At 46.9% G+C, this 7,138-nt stretch overlaps 2 long non-coding RNA genes and 1 pseudogene across 3 annotated transcripts in view; 2 read left to right on the forward strand and 1 right to left on the reverse strand.

Annotated features, from left to right (window-relative positions):
* Positions 1–1,878, reverse strand: part of LOC309865906 — a 76,008-nt gene extending 74,130 nt beyond the window's left edge. Inside the window, exon 1 of the long non-coding RNA XR_014312314.1 lies at positions 1,464–1,878. This is a non-coding gene — a long non-coding RNA (uncharacterized lncRNA). The remainder of the gene's footprint in view (positions 1–1,463) is intronic.
* LOC309865883 (BCL2/adenovirus E1B 19 kDa protein-interacting protein 3-like pseudogene) lies at positions 674–1,319 on the forward strand (annotated as a pseudogene). Its single transcript has one exon. The product of its transcript is annotated as a BCL2/adenovirus E1B 19 kDa protein-interacting protein 3-like pseudogene (transcript).
* Positions 1,879–4,142: 2,264 nt separating the features above from the next.
* LOC309865905 lies at positions 4,143–4,831 on the forward strand. The gene is made up of 3 exons (XR_014312313.1): positions 4,143–4,211; positions 4,413–4,504; positions 4,746–4,831. It is a non-coding gene; the product is annotated as an uncharacterized lncRNA (long non-coding RNA).
* The last annotated feature ends 2,307 nt before the right edge of the window (positions 4,832–7,138 follow it).

The following is a 7,138-nucleotide window of genomic DNA, read 5'->3' on the forward strand; positions in this document are numbered from 1 at the left end:
TCTCTCTTTCTCTCTCTCAAATAAATAAAATTTTTAAAAATGTTTTATTTATTTATTTGACAGACAGAGATCACAAGTAGACAGAGACACAGGTGGCGGGGGCGGGGGAGGAGGGGAAGCAGGCTCCCTGCTGAGCAGAGAGCCCGATGCGGGGCTCAATCCCAAGAACCTGGATCATCACCTGAGCCAAAGGCAGAGGTGAGTTACACTGAGCCACCCAGGTGCCCCTATTGGTTTTTTTGTATGAAGAAAAATGCAAGGCATGCTGGGAGATACATATTTTCTCCTCTGTGGGGCACAGCCAGGCAGCAGATGGAGGAAGCTTAATATAAAGAAAACATCTGATTTCTAAAAGAATAGGTCTTAGGAGCACGTGGGTGGCTCAGGGTCTGCCTTCAGCTCGGGTCATGATCCCAGGGTCCTGGGATTGAGTCCCACATCTAGCTCTCTGCTCTGCTGGGAGCCTGCTTCCTCCTCCTCCTCTCTCTCTCTGCCTGCCTCTCTGCCTACTTGTGCTATCTGTCAAATAAATAAATAAAATCTTAAAAAAAAATAAAAAATAAAAAATAGGAGACTCGGCTTGTTGTGTTGCTGCCGGAGAACCAGAGACGGTCCTGCTGCGGCCACAAGCCCTTCCAGCCCCCTGACAACATCTCATTTAGTAGAGCAGCCGCTGCCCCCGCACAACAACAACAACTGCGAGGAAGGTGAACAGCCTTTGCCCCCGCCAGCTGGCCTCAACAGTTCCTGGGTGGAGCTACCCATGAACAGCAGCAATGGCAATGATAATGGCAATGGGAAAAATGGGGGGCTAGAACATGTACCGTCCTCATCCTCTATCCACAATGGAGACATGGAGAAGATTCTTTTGGATGCACAACACGAATCAGGACAGAGTAGTTCAAGAGCCAGTTCTCACTGTGACAGCCCTTCCCCACAAGAAGATGGGCAGATTATGTTTGATGTGGAGATGTACACCAGCAGGGACCATAGCTCTCAGTCAGAAGAAGAAGTTGCAGAAGGAGAGAAAGAAGTTGATGCGTTGAAGAAAAGCGTTGACTGGGTGTCTGACTGGTCCAGTAGACCTGAAAACATTCCACCTAAGGAGTTCCACTTCAGACACCCCAAGTGCTCTGTCTCTTTAAGCATGAGGAAAAATGGGGGCCATGAAGAAAGGGGCTATTTTCTCTGCAGAATTCCTTAAGGTGTTCATTCCGTCTCTCTTTTTCTCTCATGTTTTGGCTTTGGGCCTAGGCATCTATATTGGAAAGCGACTCAGCACACCTTCTCCCAGCACCTACTGAAGGAAAGAACAGCCCCAGAAAAGCGTGTGATCTGTGAAGTGGTGTATTGTCACAGTAGTTTATTTGAACTTGAGACCATTGTAAGCATGACCCAAACTGCCGCCCTATTTTTACATATCCAAGTCCCAAAAACTCTCAAATCCAGTATTTTATTCAAACTCTGTTGAGGCATTTTACTAACCTCATTCCCTTTTTGGCCTGTAAGACACTTTAGAATTTCCTAACAGAGTTTACAGTTATTTAGAAATTTGCAAGGGCTTCTTTTCCGCAAATGCCACAAGTAGATTATAATTTTGTCAACAATGCTATCGTCTCCTTTTAGTGCCACCAGACTTAGACCTGCATCATTCATGGTATAAATTTTACACTTGCAAGATAACTACCATCTCTCTCTTCAAATGAGATCAGATTAGCAAATGATAGAACAGCTTTGTTGTTTTGTTTTGTTTTGTCTTTTCAAGACAAAGCAAGCTTCACTAAGCTTGAATTTATAGTTATTAAAAAAGAAAACAAACAAAAAAAAAACAAGACACAAGAAAAAAAATATCCTGGGCAATAAAAAATTATTTTAAACAATAAATAAATAAATAAATAGGTCTCAAATGGTCCTACCCACCCCCCAACACTCACCCCGGCAACTGTGACAGGCTGTAGGTCTTAGCTAATGCTATAGTGGTAATCAGTTTACAGCATATAAATATATCAAATCAAAAGGTTGTACCCTTAAATTTACAAAACGTTATGTCAGTTATTTCTCAATAAAACTGGAAAACAATTCTGAATCCCTGCTCTCTGAAAGTATTCCTTCATGGATTTCTCACTCCTCGTTTTCAACAACAGAGTAGAAGTTGTTTTAATTGAAACTATAAATACTTATATGGAAACATATATGTGTAGATGCATAGTCAAGGAAAATTACATATATATAATTTAATATAAAAATAAAATGTAAATTACATGTAATGAAATAAATGTTATATAATATATAATAAAATAAAATATATTTTAGGATTAAAGGAATATGAAATATAAATTATATTTATATATTATAAATAAATATATCTGTGGGAAAATAAATGTATTATGTATATATATACAGTTAGTTAGTTAGGGAGAATATTTGGCCTCATTTCATTTCAGGGAAAGCCACAGACCACAGGCCCAAGGCTGCACAGGCAGGAAAAGAACCCACCATCACACCCCAGTTCAAGGCCCAAAGAGGAACCATTGCCCCTGGTGCAGGGCACAGGTCCAGCTGTTTACACCACTGCACCCTGAGGCCAGGACTGCTGTCACTGCTGCTCCTGGAAGCTGGATGACACGACGGCCACTCATACCACCTGTGCCAAATGCACGCAGCACTGTCCTAGCATCTGTGTCACACACACATCTGAGTCAGAGTCTGGCATGTGGTCACCTGATTGGTGGAGCCTCAGGCCCTGTTCCCCTGCAACTGTGCGTGACATCCCAACTCTGATCTGGATTCCTGGGGAGTGATCACCAACATCCTCGGACTTGAACTCTTCATTTGGTCTGGTCTCTGCATTCCTAGCCACAGGCCTGTGAGAGGCCACACATTCAAGTGGTTCCCAAAGTCACCCCTGCTGTAGGCAGATCCCAAGATGGCCCCAGTGTTCCCATCCTCTGGTATCATGCCCTGTTTGGGAACAGAAGTTGGACATAGTGACTTGCTGGTGACACACAGAATAGAGTGAAGTCATGCAGCGAGTATCTGGAATCACCAGGACACAAGATATGAGGGGCCTGGGGTCCACAGTCTCAAGGTGGGCCGTCCAAGCCAGCCTGGGTAAGTGCAGATTTCTGGTGGAACCTCATGACAAAAGACCCTGAATTCCTTTTCCCTCTGAGGGGTTTCTTCTCTAGATCTCAACCCCCAAAACTACTGCGCTCAGACAGGTGGGGGAGGAGGAAAGGTAACCAGCAGGGATTCTCATCCTGGCTGCAGTCAATAAGAGAATTCTGTAGATAGTACAGGAAGGGAAGAGAAGAAACACAGGCCCCCAAATGTAACAGCTGATGAATCCACGCATGCTTCCAGGGCAGCCCCGTGGCTACAAAGGTGAGAGGAGAACAGTCTCCAGTCTCCCTGTGCTGCCCCTGGGGCCCAGCTCTCCCTTCCTCCAACACAATCAGTGTCCCAGGGAGCCCCCAGTGCTGCCCCCTGTGTATCTGTCTCTGCTCATCTCCAGATCAGACCACCACAGCCACCCCCTCCAGGACGCCATCCTCTCTCCACATGCATTAGTTCAGTTGTGTGCAACAGAAAACCAGCTAACAGTGGTGTCGACGGAACAATGTGCATATGTCGCATGTGAGGTGAGCCGTCCAGGGCTGTAGCATCACTCTGCACCACAGGGCTGTCCAGACACATGGGTGACAATGACCTTGGAAGATTTCCTTATTAGTATGATCAGGGCACTTAACACCATGTCTGTGGCCCATGAGCAGGGCAGGGAAAGCAGAAAAGGAGAAAGTTTCCTTCCTTTTACAGTAACACCTACTACCTCATTCTGTGTCATCATAATGGCTGGAATGTAGCAACACAGACAAAAGTAGCCTCCTGGGAGGCTGGTGAATGAGGCTGTTTTTAATCTGAGGGACCATGTGCTCCCATGAAATTGTGAAGCACATCCTGCTTTCTCTTCACAAGATGAATGTCGAGTTCATGTCAAACCCCAGGAGGGAGCTGTAGGCAGGGTGGGAGGAAGTGCCATGAGCAGGGGTAAGGCTAGACTTGCCCTCACCTCTCACATTGGAGAGCAGGCCTCACCAGGAAGTCAGTTGGAAGAAGAGGACTCAGGGGCAGCAGAATTGCAAGGTCATGAGTGCTCACCCCATTGTCTCTCAGGCTCACTCAGGCTGTGCTTTCAGACTGTGAACAAAGCAGTAAGTGAACTCTGCCCACCTACTGCTGGTCTCCCCACTTCTGCATGCTGGACAGCCCACCTCACACCCCAGATGCAGACCCCATTGATTCCCTACAGCCCAGATGTGACCTGCCTCCCCTCCACCTCCAGCAAACACACTCCATCAGCCAACGTACAACCAGCTCTCCTGTCCCCTCAAACCCCATGGTCTCCCCTTCAGGGATGGTGAAAAATGCATATGACTGACAAGACTCAGTTCTGGAGAAGGAGAAGCTGTCAGAGACACAGAAGGTGGTGACCGTTAATGAGCGGGTAAACAGTGTCAGAGGCCAAACACAAAATGAAACAAAATAGTGGGCACTTGGGCTCAGCTCCTGACTGTTCTGTTAGAATCATGGCTCAGCCAATTAAGTCTGTCACCTCTGAGTGACCTTGATTTCCTTGCCTAAAATGGAGATGATAGCTTTCCCCTTCTCACAACATTATTATGAAACTTTAAACAATTCAATTCATGTACATCCTTAACACAGTGTCTGATGCTTTTATCAAGCAGAACCCTGGGGAGGAAGAGAGTCCCACCAACGTAGCTCCTGTTCTCTTCTTCCTACCATGACATGTACTGTTATGCTCCAATAATGGGTCCGTGATTAAAGGAGTGAGACTGATACAAAGCGAAGGTCAAGCAAAGCTTTATTTCACCCCAAGAAAGCATCAAGAATCTAACCAAACATTTGGAGCCGCACCTCTTACAAGAGAGGGCGACCCTTCTCTGTTTCACAGACTAGCTTTTAAGGGCAAAGGCCATGCGATTGGGCCTGGCCACGCACAGGTGGCCAATGAGATTGTAACACACACAGGAAACTCCACAGTGATGCTAGGTGACCAACTGAGTTACAATTTACCCTAGTAGACATTTGAATCAGCCTATTACACCTTGATTGGGATTGGTGCCCAAAGGGCAGGGCCCATACTCCTTGGTAACCAGGGAGACAGTATGCATCCCCCGCCCCCCCCCCACCACCGATCAATGTCTCCACCTGACCTGGCCCACCTTTGTATCTGGGCTTTGTTACCTGAAGCTGGTTCCCAGGACTTGTCTCCAAGTAAATGCCCTGGGGGAAAGGGAGCAGGGACAGTTTCTAAATAGGTCCTTACAAGTACCAGTTCACCCCCTCACTCATCACCTCCCCCCCCCCCCCAGCCCCTCTCACTTTCGTACCTGCCACAGACTGGAGAGCTGTTCTGTGCTATAACCCATGGGGTGGGGGTGGGGCAACCATGAACTGGCCAGGCTGTATGCAAGGGTGACAAATTCTCAGAGCAGCACATGTCAGCGCACACACATACATACACACCTGATGAAGTTCTTGAACCTAGGTGAGGTTCGGTGGGGTGAGGTTCAGAGTCGACAGCTAAGAAAGAATGCTTAAGACGTCTTTGGTGCAAAAAGGTGGTTTATTAGAGCACAGGGACAGGACCCGTGGGCAGACAGAGATGCTGCCCCGGGGATGTGAAGAGTCGCTGATTATATACACAGGAGTTGGGTAGGTGAGGACAAAGGGGTGTTTAGAAGGGCTATTGGGTAAAGAATAGGATATTGAAGGCCTGGTTACTATCAAGCCAAGGCCGCTTTCCCTCTAATGAGGCACTAACATAAAGACTATTGGGACTCTCCTGGTGGAATGTTACATTCCTGCTATCAGGTGTCCTTGTTAGTGAGATTTAGGTTTTTTTTGTTTTGTTTTGTTTTTTCAAAGCCAAACAGTAAGGGTCGTTTATTACGAGTTTGAACCCGGACCTCCGCGCACTGGTTGCCGGTGACGCTAAGAGGTCCCAAGCTCGGGATCACAACACCTTTTATACACTATTTTTGGGGAGGCAGGGACTTAGCATACATCATAGTATCTTGTAACAAATTGCCACATACCACGGGAAAATCAAAAAAGAACTCTATAATATGACTGGCGTGCTACAGAGCGGGAAAAGGCTGGGAACAGATTATTGGTTAGGTCAAAGGGCTGTCATTCTTCAAACTGCTGAGTTGGCGCCGCCAGGGTATGTGTCACCTCAGGATTGACCGGGCTCTTCCTGTCAAGCTGCGGGGTGCCAGATGGTTGTTATCTCTCGGCCCAGAGCTGGATTGGGGGGGGGGGTGTCCAGGAGCAGTCATTCTGTCACGTCCATATCCGGGTGGGGGTTTCCTCTTGGCCCAGAGGGGGGGGAGGGGTCCGGGAGCAGCCATTCTGTCAGGTTCAATTCTGGGTGTGGGATGTGTGGCTACAGAGTGTCCATAGAAAGTCTGCTGGTATTTTTCCATCTCCTCATGGGTTAGCAAGCGAAGGTACAGAAGCAGAAATAGCGGTAATGGTTATAATTTAGGCATCTCATGGTATTCCCCACGTCAACCTTCTCAAATGTTCAGGTTTGTTGAAGTGATGGTGGAGAAGGTGCTTAGAGAAGAACACTGGTTCACATTTCTGAAACGATCCGTCAAAATCATTGCACTAGGGGATCCTGGGTGCTTCGGTGGGTTTAAAGCCTCTGCCTTCAGCTCAGGTCATGATCCCAGGGTCTTGGGATCGAGCCTCACATTGGGCTTTTTGCTCAGCAGGGAGATTTAGGTTTAAAAGAAATTTAACTTTATTTACTTTTCCTTCTACCTCAGCCTCCTTCAGTTTTGTTTATAGAGGGGAGGGTGACATTAGGGCTTGAGGAACTGAGTTATGTGCCTCTGGAAATTGGGCTATTGATAAGGTAACTTCTTTGTTGTAAATCTCAAGGACATTTGTAAACCAAGGGAGACTCCTACCTTGCAGGATTGTGATCTCTGCAAGTTAACTATTTGTTTGTCTTTTAAGCAGTCAAAGGGTGCCTGAGGAATGTGACACATATTACTGAGGGGAGCAGGTGGAGAGGAGGTGCAAGCTGCCAGCTTTTGCTTTGCCC

The sequence above is a fragment of the Mustela nivalis genome (genome assembly GCF_964662115.1).
Source record: "Mustela nivalis genome assembly, chromosome: 5".
Taxonomy (NCBI): domain Eukaryota; kingdom Metazoa; phylum Chordata; class Mammalia; order Carnivora; family Mustelidae; genus Mustela; species Mustela nivalis.